Source organism: Sus scrofa, unplaced genomic scaffold (assembly GCF_000003025.6).
Source record: "Sus scrofa isolate TJ Tabasco breed Duroc unplaced genomic scaffold, Sscrofa11.1 Contig905, whole genome shotgun sequence".
In the NCBI taxonomy this organism is placed as follows: Eukaryota; Metazoa; Chordata; class Mammalia; order Artiodactyla; family Suidae; genus Sus; species Sus scrofa.
Genome location: NW_018085344.1, coordinates 52,172 through 67,456, shown reverse-complemented (window position 1 = coordinate 67,456; position 15,285 = coordinate 52,172). Strand labels below are relative to the sequence as shown.

The following is a 15,285-nucleotide window of genomic DNA, read 5'->3' as shown; positions in this document are numbered from 1 at the left end:
CCGGAGGAGGCCACGCCCTGCCCCACGCTGTCTCCCATCTGGGGGTGCCCAGTTGGCATCCTGTCCTAACAGACGTGTAGTTTAATGAGTGCATTGTTTTTCTGAGTTCCACCGGCCTCTGTAGGGTTGACTTGAATATGCACAACTTAAAAGCTGAGGGTTCCATTAGATTTGGGACCAAATGAGGACTAGAGCCTGGGAGGCAGCATCTCAGGAGCTCTGAGAAACCAGTGGCTCCAAAGAGGCAGAGGAGGGCAGTGGGTCTGTGATCTTGGTGAGGGGGGAGGTCCACGCAGCCAGGCACCCCTTCTACAGAAGGTCACTGCTGGTCACGAGGAGCAGATGTCACCACGAAGGATGTTGGTGCTTTTCTAGGCATGAGGAGATGCAAGACTCGGGCTCCTGAAACCTCTAACCCCCTGAAGCCCTGTTCTGCCAGGTTTCCCAGAGCACAGGGTCCTCCCTCCTGGTGCCCGTGCTGAGCTCCTTTCAGAAGGGTTGAGGGTTGGCAGCTGCAGCCACTCAGGATTCAATCCGCGTAGAGGCAGGTGGCACATGCCCGTCTCCAGCTCCCAGGAGGAGATGATGGAACCTGGCACGGGGGTCCTGGGAAGGGGAAAGGGAACATGAACCAGAATGGGTGCTGGGAACCCCCAGTTCATACCTGGTCACTCAGAAAGCAGTAGTGACCTGCCAGGATGGTCAGATGTGGCCAGTTTTACAGGCGAAGCCCTTGACCTCTGGGGTCAGACCCTCACTCCAAGGCAGTGTCTGGACTGAGTACCATTAATTCCCTTGCAGAAGGCCTGTCTGGCATCTCAAAACTTGGAGAAAGGTTAGATTCAGGGGTCAGCGGTCTTGAGAGTATGATGCTATCTGAACAGGGAAGCCCCTCCCTCCTGCCCCCCCCCCCCAAGCCCTGTTGCTTGTGAATGTCTCACAAGTGAGTTCCACGCACCTACCCCTTGGCCAAAGTTCTGCTTTTTGTGAAAAACACCTATGTATAGAGTTCCCATGTGACTCTGCAGGTGAAAGATCCAGCGTGGTCACTGTGGTGCCATGGGCTGGATCCCTGGCCCGGGCACTTCCACATGCTGCTGGCAATGTTGAAAAATTTCTCTCTGTAGAGTGGTGTGTACCTGCTGATGCTGAACTCCTCATTCCTCCCCTCTCTCTCCCTTGGCAAGTCTGTTTTCTGTGTCTGTTAGTCTGTTTCTGTTCTGTAGGTCAGGGCATCTGTGCCCTAGTTTAGATTCCACACGCATGTGGTCTCACGGGGTGTCTCTCTGTCTGACTTGCTTCACTTAGGAGGAGGGTCTCTAGATCCATCCATGCTGCTGCGAATGGCATGCTTTCATTCTTTTTGAGGGCTGAGTAATACTCCACTGTGTGTATGGACCACAGCTTCTTACTATCTTCTCTCTTGCTCTATCCCAAGAGACTGGATAGAGTTCCGTGTGCTGGACAGTAGGACCTCAGCTTATCCTTCTATATGCACATATATTTCTGGGTTTGCTCCTGGACTCTTCCTTTTCTTAGGGCTGAACCCGTGGCATATGGAGGTTCCCTGGCTAGGGGTCAAAGAGGGGCTATAACAGCTGGCCTTTGCCACAGCACCGCTGGGTCTGAGCCTTGTCTGCTGCCTACAACACAGCTCACACCAACACGGATCCTTAGCCCACTGAGTGAGGCCAGGGATGGAACCCACAACCTCAGGTTCCTAGTCGGATTCATTTCCACTGCACCACAAGGGAACTCCTGCTTGTCTATTCTCAGTGTCTTACGTTGCATCTACTCACCCCGCAGTTCCCGTCCATCCCACTCCCTCCCCCTTGGCGACCACACATCGGTTCCCCATGTCTGTGGCTCTGTGTCTGTTCTGTAGACAGGTTCATTTGTGCCAGATTTTAGATTCCAGACACAAGTGAGCTCCTGTGGTATTTGTGTCTGTCTGACTGACTTCACTTAGTGTGAGAATCTCTAGCTCCAACCGTGTTGCTGCGAATGCCCTCATTTCATTCTATTTCATGGCTGACAGTCCATTGTGTGTGTATTTACTGAGGCTCTGCTTTGGGGGCAACATTTTGAGGTGCAGGCCCCCTACATCCCCTGTGCTCCCTCCAGAGGCTCCAGGGGAGGGTCCATCCTGCCTCTGCCAGCTTCTGGGGGCTCCAGGTGGCCCTGGGCTGGTGGCCACCTCCCTCCCATCTCTCTCCCCATCTCAAGTGGCTTCTCTTCTGTGTCTGGGTCTCCCCTTCGGTCTCTTAGGAAGACACTGTCCTTGGATGGAGGGCCCCCCCTCCTCCAGGAGAACCTCCTCTCAGACCCTGCCCATGGCTTCTCCTGTGTGTCTTCTCTGTTAGAAGGACACGTGTTATGAGATGTAGGGGCAACCTTCATCCATGAGGACCTGGTCCCTGGCAGCCTGACCCAAAAACCATAGCACTTTCTTGATCCCTTTGAGCAGAGCACCTGTGGTTTTCCCCAAGAAAGCCAAGCACACCTGTTTCTGCTAATGAGGTGGGACTGCTTGTCTGAGGAACCATCCACGTGGTGAGACGGTTGGCTTTTTTAGCTCCACCCCCAACCTCCAGGGCCAAAGATTTTCCCCTCTAGAGGGGAACCTCCCTAAAAAAAAGGGTTCGTAGAGCTTCTGGGTTGGGGAGCCCACAGTTGGGAGAATGCTGCACCCCACACTCCATGGGGACAGAAGCCCCTGAATGTGGGACCCTCACCCACTCCCACCCCGACCTCGCCCTCCCCCTCTGGCTGTTCACCCCTTTATCAGCAACAGGGAAGTCACGGGTTTCCTGACCTCTGTGGGAAGGGCACCCTCTGTCTGCAGGTGGTTGTACAGAAGTGGGGGTGATCTGGGCCCCGCCTATGGCTGGTGTTGAGGTGGGGGCTGTTTGTGGCGGCTGGACCCCCTGCTCGACACAGGTTTGCATCAACTCGGGGTTTCGGAGGTGAATCGAATTGGAGGCCACCCAGCTGGGGTCCAAAGGGAACTGGAGGATTCCTTGGGGTGGAAACACAGCACGTTGGGTGTCAGAAGCCCTGTGAGCAGAGAAACAACTTTAACAATTACCAATGTGGTTATGCCTTTCGAGCAAACACCTCCACCTGGAGGACCTCCCTGATTTCTCCCTTGCCCTGTAAGACTGTCTGCCTTAAAGTCAGAAGCAGTCATCTCAAGCACCAATTAGATCATTCCCGAACCTGCTTCGCACCCTTGGTGGTTTCCATGGAAGTTAGAAAAAGACAAATGGCTTCCCCTGTCCTGCTGATTGAGGCGGGGTGGCTTGTGCAGGGCGGACAAGGATTTGTAACACGCTTTGGGGCTGGTGGCAACCACCTCCCCTGGTGCATCTCAGGTTATAATCTGTGTGCTATGCCTTCATGACAGTGACAATATTTCATGACTTGTGTGTGACACAGGGAAGGGATGACAACACTGGGGACTCGTCCTTGTGCCCAACCTTCTAAGAGCAGACACTTTGCTTTTGCAAGACTGAGGTTCATCGTCTCTGGAAATAAAGCTGCCTGTTTTTTGGTTTCTCCTGACAGGTGTGTCTCTGCAATGTAAGATTGCATGTGTTGAGTCTCGAGGAAGTAACAGTAACAGCTGTGATTTGTAGTCTTTGCTCTGAAACTTGGTTTTCTGGGGTGGTGGTAATTAATGACCACAAATCACTGGGGTTAAAAGCACAGTACCCATCCTCCCCCAACATGGAGAGCCGAGGTCTAAGGCCAAGGGGTCCCAGGGCTGTGTACCCCCCAGAAGCCCCAGGGGAGGGTCCTTCTTGTCCCTTCCAGGTCTGGGTGCTCCAGCTGGCCCTGGGCTGGTGGCCACCTCCCTCCCATCTCTGGCTCCATCTTCTTGTGGCTTCGGCTTTCTTATCTCTTTTGTGATAATTATTCCACTGAAGGAGCATCTTCATCCTTGAGGATCTGGTCCCTCGCGCAGAGCTCAAAGAACCGTAGCAATTTCATGATCCCTTTGAGAAGAGCATCTCTTGTGGTTTTTCCTAAGAAACCCAAGCACACCTGTGTTCATGCTCATGCGATTTATGCTAATGAGGTGGGCTGGTTGCCAGAGGAACCAACAAGGTGATTAAAGGGTTGGCTTTTTAAGCTCCTCCCCAAACCTCGGGAGTTGCTGAGGGGCCAAGGCTTGAACCAGTCCTACTTGGCAGAAGCTCCCTCAAAAGGGGTTCATAGAGCTTCCAGACTAGGGAGCCCACAGTTGGGAGGGTGCTGCACCCAAGCTCCTGCACATGGGGACTCCCCCAACCGTGCTCTTGCCCTCCTCCTCTGGGTGTTGACCTCTTTATGAGCAACAGGTAAGTCAAGAGTTTGCGGGGGGCTGTGGGGAGCCTGTGGTGGAGTTGGGACAGAAGTGTGGGTGACCTGGACCCCTGCCTGTGGTTGGTGGTGAGGTGGGGACAGTGTTGGGGCCCTGGGGCCCTCTCTCAATACACGTTTGCCACAACTTGGGGTCCCTTGAGAGATAAATTGGAGGACACCGAGCTGGGGTCCAAAGGGAACTGGAGGATGCCTTGGTGTGGAAATGCCCCACGCTGGGTGTCAGAAGTGCTGTGAGAAGGCAAATAATTTTCCTTTAACAGTGAAATGTGTTTCCACTTTTCCACAAACATCTCCTCCTGGCAGACCTCCGAGATCTCAGCCTTCTTCCTGTTACCCATTTTTCTCTCTACAATCACAGTGGAGTCTGTAAAACACGAATTAGATCCTGTTCTCATGTGCTTCAGACCCTCGGTGGATTTCATGGCTGTTAGAAAAGGACAAATGGCCTCAGCTGTCCCGCTGATTGAGGTGGGGTGGCTGGTGAAGGGCGGGCACAGATTTGGATACACTTTGGGCTGGTGGCAACCACCTCCCCTGGTACATCTCAGGTTATAATCTGTGTACTGTGGCTACATGACCTTGACAATACTTCATGACTTGTGTCTGACACAGGGAAGAGGTGACAACACTGGGGAATCATCCCTGTGCCCAAACGTCTAAGAGTAGGTGCTTTGCTTTTGCAAGGCTGAGGCTCACAAACTATAGTTACCTGTTTTTTGGTTTCTCCTGACAGGTGTGTCTATGAAATTTAATTTTCAATGTTGACTTTCATGGAATGAGAGATGATTTTCCCTGCTCTATAAATTGGTTTCAGGCGTGGCGGGGGAGGTTGATAATAAAGGACCACGAGCCACATGGGGTAAAACCCCAGGAACCCCCCCTCCCCCAGCCTGGAGAGTAAATGCCTGAGGTCAAGGCGTCCCAGGGCCGCGCTCCTTCCAGAGGCCCCGGGGAGGGTCCGTCCTGCCTCTTCCAGCTTCTGGGGGCTCCAGGTGGTCCTGGGCTGGTGGCCACCTCACTCCTGTCTCTGCCTCCGTCTCCCTATGGCCTTTCTGCATGGTCCCTTTTGTTACAAGCCCCCTTGTTACGGATTTAGTGAGCATTTTCCTCCATGAGGACCTGGTCCTTGGCTCACAGCTCCTAAAGCAGTAAAACTTTCTTGATGCCTTTGAGCAGGGCTTCTTTGGTTTTTCCTAAGAAAGCCAAGCACACCTGTGTTCATGCTCTTGCGAGTTATGCTAATGAGGTGGGGCTGGTTGCCAGAGGAACCAACAAGGTGATTAAAGAGTTGGCTTTTTAAGCTCCACCCCAAACCTCGGGAGTTGCTGAGGGGCCAAGGCTTGAAGCAGTCCTACTTGGCAGAAGCTCCCTCAAAAGGGGTTCATAGAGCTTCCAGTTTGGGGAGGCCACAGTTGGGAGGGTGCTGCACCCCAAACTCCATGAAGACAAGCTCTTGCATGTGGGGACTCCCCCAACCTTGCCCTCGCCCTCCTCCTGTGGGTGTTGACCTCTTTATGAGCAACAGGTAAGTGTTTGTGGGGGGCTGTGGGGACTTCGTCTCAGTTTGGATGCAAGTGTGAGGGACGTGGATGCTGCCTGTGTTTGGTGAGGTGGGGACAGTCCTGGGGGCCTGGGGCCCCCTCTCAATACACGTTTGCTCCAACTCAGGGTCCTTCCAGAGGTAAATTGATTGGAAGACACACAGCTGGGGTCCAAAGGGAACTGAAGGATGCCTTGGTGTGGAAATGCCCCACGCTGGGTGTCAGAAGTGCTGTGAGCAGGGAAATGTTTCTGCTTTTCTATCAAACACTTCCTCCTGGCAGAAGTCTTAGACCTCACCTTTTCCCCTGTTAGCCGTTTTTTTCTCTGTAACCACTGAATTCTTGAAAACACCAGGTAGATCATTCCCAAACCTGCTTCAAACTCTCGGTGGTTTCCATGGCTGTTAGGAAAGGACAAATGGCCTCGGCTGTCCTGCTGACCCAGGCGGGGTGGCTGGTGCGGGGCAGGAAGGATTTGTAACACGCTTTCAGGCTGGTGGCAACCACCTCCCCTGGTACATCTCAGGTTATAATCTGTGTGCTATGCCTTCATGACGTTGACAATATTTCATGACTTGTGTGTGACACAGGGAAGGGATGACAACACTGGGGACTAGTGCGTGTGCCCAACCGTCAAAGAGCAGACACTTTGCTTTTGCAAGGCTGAGGCTCACATCTCTGGAAATAAAGTTCCCTGTTTTTTGGTTTCTCCCGACAGGTGTGTGTCTGCAATGTAAGATTGCATGTGTTGAGTCTCGAAGTAACAGTAACACCTGTGATTTGTAGTCTTTGCTCTGAAACTTGGTTTTCTGGGGTGGTATTAATAAATGACCACAAAAATCGTATGGGTTAAAACCACAGTACCCATCCTCCCCCAACATGGAGAGCCGAGGTCTAAGGCCAAGGGGTCTCAGGACTGTGTTCCCCCCAGAAGCTCCAGGGAGGGACCTTCCTGCCCCTTCCAGGTCTGGGTGCTCCTGGTGGCCCTGGGCTGGTGGCCACCTCCCTACCATTTCTGGCTCCATCTTCTTGTGGCTTCGGCTCTGTGTCATCTCTTTTGTGGTAAACATATTATTCGATTGAGAGCAATTCATCATTGAGAATCTGGTCCCTTGCACAGAGCTCGAGAAAACTTAGCAATGTTTTGATCCTTTTGAGGAGAGCAACTCTTGTTTTTCGTAAGAAACCCAAGCACACCTGTGTTCATGCTCATGCCACTTATGCTAATGAGGTGGGGCTGGTTGCCAGAGGAACCAACAAGGTGATTAAAAGGTTGGCTTTTTAAGCCCCACCCCAAACCTCGGGAGTTGCTGAGGGGCCAACGCTTGAACCAGTCCTACTTGGCAGAAGCTCCCTCAAAAGGGGTTCATAGAGCTTCCAGAGTGGGGAGCCCACAGTTGTGAGGGTGCTGCACCCCAAACTCAATGAAGACAAGCTCCTGCACGTGGGGACTCCCCCAACCTTGTCCTTGCCCTCCTCTTCTGGGTGTTGACCTCTTTATGAACAACAGGTAAGTCTCGGGTCCCCTGAGTTGTGTAAGGGAGCCGTGGGGAGCCTGTGGTGGAGTTGGGACAGAAGTGTGGGTGACCTGGACCCCTGCCTGTGGTTGGTGGTGAGGTGGGGAGAGTCTTGGGGGCCTGGGGCTCCCTCTCAATACACACTGGCACCAACTCAGGGTCCTTTCCGAGGTGAGTTGATTGGTAGGACACCCAGCTGTGTTCGGAAGGGAACTAGAAGATTCCTTGGTGTGGAAACGCCCCACGCTGGGTGTCAGAAGCCCTGTGAGCAGAGAAACAACTTTAACAATTACCAATGTGGTTACGCCTTTCGAGCAAACACCTCCACCTGGAGGACCTCCCTGATTTCTCCCTTTGCCCTGTAAGCCTTTCTTGTCTCATCAGAGCCAGTCATCTCAAACCCCAATCAGATAGTGCCTGTACCTGCTTAGACCGCTCGGCCCTTTTCCTGCCTGTTAGAAAAAGACAGATGGCTTCACCTGATGTGCTGACCGAGGCTTCTCTGTATCATGTCTGTTGTTCTAAGCACACTTCTTACTGGATTTAGGGCCCACCTTCATCCATAAGGACCTGGTCCCTGCACACAGCTCCCCAAACCATAGCAAATTTTTGAGTGATCCCTTTGAGGAGAGCGTCTTTTTGTTATTTCTAAGAAACCCAAGCACACCTGTGTTCATGCTCATGCGATTTATGCTAATGAGGTGGGGTGGTTGCCAGAGGAACCAACAAGGTGATTAAAAGGTTGGCTTTTTAAGCTCCACCCCCAAACCTCGGGAGTTGCTGAGGGGCCAAGGCTTTAACCAGTCCTACTTGGCAGAACCTCCCTAAACAGGGGTTCATAAAGCTTCCAGACTGGGGAGCCCACAGGTGGGAGGGTGCTGAACCCCAAACTCCATGAAGACAAGCTCCTGCACGTGGCAGTCCCCAAACCTTGCTCTTGCCCTCCTCTTCTGGGTGTTGACCTCTTTATGAGCAACAGGTAAGTCACTTGTTTTCTGAGTTGTGTGAGGGGGGCTGTGGGGAGCCTGTGTAGCAGTTTAGAGACAAATGTGGGTGAACTGGAACCCCCGCCTGTGGTTGGTGGTGAGGTGGGGACAGTAGTGGGGCCTGGGGCTCCCTCTCGACACAGGTTTGCATCAACTCGGGGTCGTTTCCAAGGTGAATTGAATTGGACGACACCCAGCCGGTATCCGAGGGGAACTGGAGGATTCCTTGGTGTGGAAATGCCCCACGCTGGGTGTCAGAAGTGCTGTGAGCAGGCAAATAATTTTCCTTTAACAATAAAATGTGTTTCTGCTTTTCCACAATCACGTCCTCCTGGCAGACGTCCGAGATCTCGCCCTTTCCCTATTACCAGTTCTCCCTAATCGAAGTCTCTAGAAACCAATTAAGTCTTGTTCGTACCTGCTTCAGACTCTGTGCTGTTCATGGAAGTTAAAAACGGACAAATGGCTTCACCTGCCCTGCTGACCGAGGCAGGGTGGCTGGTGCAGGGCAGGCATGGATTTGGAACAGGCTTTGGGGCTGGTGGCATTGCCCTCCCCCAGGTACCTCTCAGGTTATAATCGGGGTTCTAAGGTGTCACGATGTGGACACTATTTCATGACTTGGGTCTGACACAGGGAAGAGGTGACAACACTGGGGACTAGTCCTGTGGCCGACCGGCTAATAACACACACTTGGCTTTTTCAAGGCTGAGGCTCACCTCTGAACAGTTACCTGGCTCCTTTCTCCTGACAGGTGTATCTCTGCAAGTTAATTGTCATGTGTTAATTCTGATGTATGTAGAGATTGGTCGTCTTTGCTCCGTAAATTGGTTTTGGAGGGGGGTGGGGGTGATAATGACCACAAATCACGTGGGTTCAAACCACAGGAACCCACCCTCCTCCATCCTGGGGACCAGACATCTGAGGTCAAGGGGTCCCAGGACTGTGCTCCCTCCGGAAGGAGGCTGCCTCTGGGGGCTCCAGGCAGCCCTCGGCTGGAGGCCACCTCTCTCCCGTCTGGGCCTCCATCTTCCCGTGGCTTCTCCTCTGTTTCCTCTTGTGACTCTTAGGAGGACACTGTCCTTGGATGGAGGGCCCCCCTCATCCAGGAGGACCTCCTCTCAGACCCTTCCTGTGGCTGCTCTGTGCCTTCTCTGTTAGGACACTTGGTGGCCCCTGAATGTAGTCACCTCATCCACGAGGACTTAGTCCCTGGCACACAGGTCGTAAAACCATGGCAACGTCTTGACCCCTTCGAGCAGAGCATCCCTGGTTTTTCCTATGAATCCCAAGCTCACCAGGTTATGCCAATGAGGCAGGACTGGTTGGCAGAGGAACCAAACAGGTGATGAAAAGGCTATTTTAGTTCCAACCCCAACCTCCAGAGCTGCTGAGAGGCCAAGCCTTTAATCAGTCCTGCCGAGGGGAACCTCCCTAAAACGAGGGTTCAGAGAGCATCTGGATTGGGGAGCCCACAGTTGGGAGGGGGCTGCACCCCAAATCCATGGAGACAAGTTCCAGGAGGCGAGACCCGCACCCACCTCGCCCTCTACTTCCCGACTGGCTGTTCACCCCTTGCTGAGCAACAGGTAAGTCTCATGTTTCCTGAGTTCTTGGGGGCACCCTCCATGTGCAGGAGGTTGGACAGAAGTGTGGGAGACTTGGGTCCCCGCCGGTGGTTAGTGGTGAGATGGGGGTGGTCGTGGGGGCTGAGCCCTTCTCGGCTGGGTCTTCGCCCACTCGGGGCCCTTTCTGAGGTGAACTGAATTGGAGGACCCCCAGCTGGGGTCCGAAGGGAACTGGAGGATTCCCTGGTGTGGAAATGCCCCACGCTGGGTGTCAGAAGCACTGTGAGCAAGAAGTAATCTTCCTTTAACAAGGAAATGTGTTTCTGCTTTTCCATCAAACACCTCCTCCTGGCAGACCTCCGAAATCTCACCCTTTCCCCTGTTAGCTGTTCTGCTCTCTGTAATCAGTGATTTCTCCAAAACACCAATTAATTCGTGCCTGTACCTGCTTCAAACCCTCGGGTGTTTTCATGGCTGTTAGAAAAGGACAAAGGGCTTCACTTGTCCTGCTGACCGAGGTGGGGTGGCTGGTGCAGAGCAGGCACAGATTTAAACCCGTTTTGTGTCTGATGGGAATGACGTGCCTCAGATACATCTCGGGACAGTGTTGTATGACTTGTGTCTGACACAAGAAAGAGAGGACAACCCTGGGGATGAGTCAGTGTGCCCAACCGTCTAAGAGCAGATGCCCTGCTTTTGCAAGGCTGAGGCTCACCGTCTCTGTAAATAACTCGTTCCCTGTCTCTGGATTCTCCCGACAGGTGCATTCCTGCCGCAGAACTTTGCCTGGGTTGATTCTCAGGGAAGTGGAGATGGGTTTTCTTTGCTCTATAAATTGGTTTCGTGTGGTCTGAGGTCAAGGGGCGCCAGGAGAGGGTCCTTCCTGCCTCTTCCAGCTTCTGGGGGCTCCAGGCAGCCCTGGGGTAGTGGTCACCTCCCTCCTGGCTCTGCCTCCGTCTTCTCGTGGCTTCTCTGTGTTTCCTCTTGTGTCTCTTAGGACACTGTCCTTGGAGGGAGGGTCCCCTCATCCAGGAGGACGTCCTCTCAGACCCTTCCTGTGGCTGCTCTTGTCTCTTGCCTGTTATAAGGACACTCATGACTGGATACGGGGCTGATCTGGTCCCTGGCACACAGCTCCTAAAACCCTAGCCATTTCCTGAGAGATACCTTTGAGCAGAGCCTCTCTGATTATTCCTGAGAAACCCAGGCTCACTTGTTGATGCAAATGAGTTTATTCAAATGAGATTTATGCTAATGAGGCAGGGCTGGTTGCCTGGGGAGCCCACCTAGAGGTTAGAAGGTTGGCTTTTGAGCCCCACCCCCAACCTCCAGAGCTGCTGAGGGGCCAAGGCTTTTCCAGTCCTGCCTAGTGGAAGGAACCTCTCTACAAAGGGGGTTCAGAGAGCTTCTTGGTTGAGCTTACAGTTGGGAGGGTGTTACACCCCAAACTCCTAGGAGACTGAAGTTTCTGCTTCTGGGACCCGCCACCACCCCCAGCTCCTCCTCTAGCTGTTCACCCTTTAGGGAGAGTAATGAAGTCATGAGGTTCCTGAGTTCTGTGAGGAAGGCTGGGGGGACCCTCCACCTGTAGGAAGTTGTACAGAAGTGCAGGTGACCTGGGCCTCTGGTTGGTGGTTCGGCGGGGGCAGTCCTGGGGGTTCGGGCCCCCATCTATCTCAGCGTTAGCACCAACCCCGTCCTTTCTGAGGTGAACTGACCTGGAGGACACCCAGCTGGGGTCTGAAGGGACCTGCTGGATTCATTGGTGTGGAAACATGCCACGTTGGGGGTCAGAAGTTCTCTGAGCAGAAAAGTAACTTTTCAACAATTAAATGTTTCCACTTTTCCATCAAACACCTCCTCATGGCCGACCTCCGAGATCTCACTTTTTTCCCTGTTAGCCATTTTTTCTCTAATCAGAGCGAATTCTCTACACCCCCAATTAGACTGTGTCCTTAGGTATATCAAACCCTCGATGATTTTCATGGCAGTTAGAAAAGGACAAATGGCTTCACCTGTCCTGACCGAAGAAGTGGGGTGGCTGGTGCAGGGTGGGCACGGATTTGGAACACACTTTGGGTCTGCTGGCTGTGACCTCCCCCCGGGTACATCTTAGGACAAAGTTCTAATACTTGTGTCTGACCCAGCAAAGGGACGACCACACTGGGGACTCTTCCCTGGGCCCAGCTGCCTAAGAGCGGGCACTCTGCTTTTGCAAGGCTGAGGCTCAGTCTCTGGAAATAAGTAGTCCGCTCTCTCTGGCTTCTCCTGCCAGATGGATCTCTGCAGCATAACTGCATGTGTGGAGGCTCATGGAAGTAGAGATGGGTTTTCTTTGCTCTGGAGTTTGGTTTTGTGGGCTTGTGATAATAAATGGCCACAAATCACGCAGGTTAACACCCCAGGAACCCACCCTCCCCAAACCCTGGAGACAGATGACTGAGGTCAAGGGGTCCCAGCGCCGCGCTCCCTCCAGAGGCTCCAGGGCAGGGTCCTTCCAGTTTCTGGGGCTCCAGGCAGCCCTGGGCTGCTGGTGGCCTCACTGCCCACTCCATCTAAACATGGCTCTTCCTCTGTTTCCTGTACTGTCTCAGGAGGACAGTGTCCTTGGATGGAGGGCCCCCCTCATCCAGGAGGACTTTCTCCAAGATCCTTCCCCTGGCTTCTCTGCATCTTCTCTGTTAAAGGCCACTGATGATTGCCTTCAGGGCTGAGTTTCATCCATGAGGCTCTGGTCCCTAGAGCACATTTCCTAAAACCCTAGCCATTTCTTGAGACATACCTTTGAGCAGAGCCTCTTTGATTATTCCTGAGAAGCCCAAGCTCACCTGTGTGTATGCTAATGCTATTGATGCTAGTGAGGTGGGGCTGGTTTCCTGAGGAACCCACCTAGAGGTTAGAAGGTTGGCTTTTTAGCCCCAGCCTCCAGAGCTGCCAAGTGGCCAAGGCTTCTCAGTCCTGCCAAGGGCAACCTCCCTACAAAAGGGACTTGGCTTCTGGGTTGGGGAGCCCACAGTTGGGAGGGTGTTGCACCCCAAGATCCAGAGGGACAGCAACTTCTGCACGTGGGGGTCCCCCAGATCTTGCTCCCCCTCTGGCTGTTGCCCCCCTTGATGAGCAGCAGAGAAGTCCCATGTTGCCCGAGTTCTGTGTGGTGGGGGCTCAGGGACCCTGTGTCTGCAGGAGGTTGGACAGAAGTGGGGGTGACCTGGGCCCCTGCCTGTGGTTGTTGGTGAGGTGGGGCCAGTCCTGTGGGCTGGGCCCTCCCCTGCTGGTTGGTGCCAACTGGGGGTCGTTTCCCAGGTGAATTGAAGTAGAGGACACTCAGCTGGGGTCCGAAGGGAACTGGGGGATTCCTTGGTGTGGAAATGCCCCACATTGGGTGGCAGAAACACCGTGAGGCCTCAACTTTGTGAAACGCCCCTAGATCATGAGTCCCTGTGACTGACCCAGGGTGACCCGGTGTTAAGGCGGGATGTGCAGGGTAGCTCAGGGTCTGGGCGTTTGGATCTTGGCAGAGAGAAGCATTTTCTTAGCTCAAGATTCTGCACATGGTCTGGGCGAAGCCAACGCCCTGTGGCTTTGAGGAATTGACAAGAGCGTGCAGGAGTTCCTGTAGTGGCTCAGCTGGAATGACTCGTATCCGTGAGGACATGGGTTCAATCCCTGGCCTCGATCAGTTGGTTAAGGATCCGGCACTGCTGTGAGCTGTGGTGTATGTAGGTCACAGACGAGGGCCTGATCCAGCAAGGCTGTGGCTGTGGTGTAGACTAGTAGCCTCGGCTCCAGTGCGACCCCTGGCTTGGGAACCTCCATGTGACACAGATCCAGCCCTAAAAGGAAAAAGTGTGCATTTGAAGAATCCTGTGTGGGGGATGGCGTGCCCATGAGACATTGGGGTGACCTCAGGGTTTCATGACCAGATGGGTTTCACGGGCCTTGTTTGTGGTCTTTGATTGTGTGTGTGTGTGTGTTGTTGGCCTCACCCAAGGTATATGGAGGTTCCCAAGGCAGGGGTCGAATTGGAGCTGTAGCCAGTGGTCTACACCACAGCCATAGCACCTTGGGATCCAGCTGCATCTGCGACCTACACCACAGTGCAAGGCAACTTTGCATCCTTAACCCCCTGAGCAAGGCCAGGGATTGAACCTGCATCCTCATGGATGCTCGTCAGATTGGTTTCTGCTGAGCCACGACAGGAACTCCCTGGTCTTTGATTTTAATGTGACTCTGAGGGTCCCCGTTTTCTCCTATGCTAAGACGGTTCTTTTGGGCACCTGAGGATTCAGGAAGAGGCTTTGTGTTTTATTTTTTATTTTTTAATCAATATTTTCCCACTGTACAGCAAGGGGGTCAGTTTATCCTTACATGTATACATTACAATTACCTTTTTCCCCCACCCTTTCTTCTCTTGCAACATGAGTATCTAGACATAGTTCTCAATGCTATTCAGCAGGCTCTCCTTGTAAATCTATTCTAAGTTGTGTCTGATAAGCCCTTTGTTTCAATCATTGGTGTTGCCGGCCATGTCTGGAGCTGACAAGGGGCTCAGGGGTCTTTATTGCTCAGCTGGCATCTTGGTTTTCGGCCCCCAGGTCTGAGCTCCTGCGAGGCACCCAGGCTTCCTGTAACAGCCAGAAAGCAGGGCTGTGTCCTCTCCATTGGAGCAGATACCTGGGCAGAGCTGCTGAGTGGCTTTGTCACCTGCAGGTCACCCCAGTGCAGAGTGGAGAGTCTGGGCTTCTGAGGGAATTCTCACCCCTTGTAAGTCTTCTCACTTGGCTGGGAAAGCCTGTGAGGGCAAGGGGACCTCTCTCTGTGTTTATATATCTGCATCTGTGGTCCTGCACTTAAGAGTCTCTGCAATTGTCTGTGTGTGTCTGTTCATTGCTGCATCAGCCTGTCTTTGTTTGACTTTATTCCTGCACCTGTGTCTGTGTAGCAACTGCCTTACTGCATCCATGTATGTTTATAGGTTTATGTCTATATCTCTGCATCTGTTGCTGTTTTTGGATCCCTGTGTTTACATTCTGTGTCTATATTGTTGTCTGTGTTTCTATTCCTGCGTCTGTGGGTCTGGTTATACATCTGTGTGTATTCATAGGTCTGTGTGTGTCTATATTTATTCTGTGTCTGGGCATCTATGTTCTTAGGTCTGTGTACGTTTATGTGTGTTTTCCTCTGTCTGTGCCACCCCTGTGGCCTCCCTCAGGCCTCTCTCGGCAGCCCCTTGTCATTCTTCCTCCCCCCATGGCTGTGTCATCCAGGATGGTGTCTCTGGGCCCAGGGGGCTCTGCCCCTATGG

The 15,285-nt window shown here is 53.1% G+C and overlaps 1 long non-coding RNA gene across 1 annotated transcript in view; it reads left to right on the top strand.

Annotated features, from left to right (window-relative positions):
• The first annotated feature begins 5,899 nt into the window (after positions 1-5,899).
• LOC110259142 overlaps positions 5,900-15,285 on the top strand; it is a 30,702-nt gene continuing 21,316 nt past the window's right edge. Inside the window, exon 1 of the long non-coding RNA XR_002341337.1 lies at positions 5,900-7,419. This is a non-coding gene — a long non-coding RNA (uncharacterized LOC110259142). The remainder of the gene's footprint in view (positions 7,420-15,285) is intronic.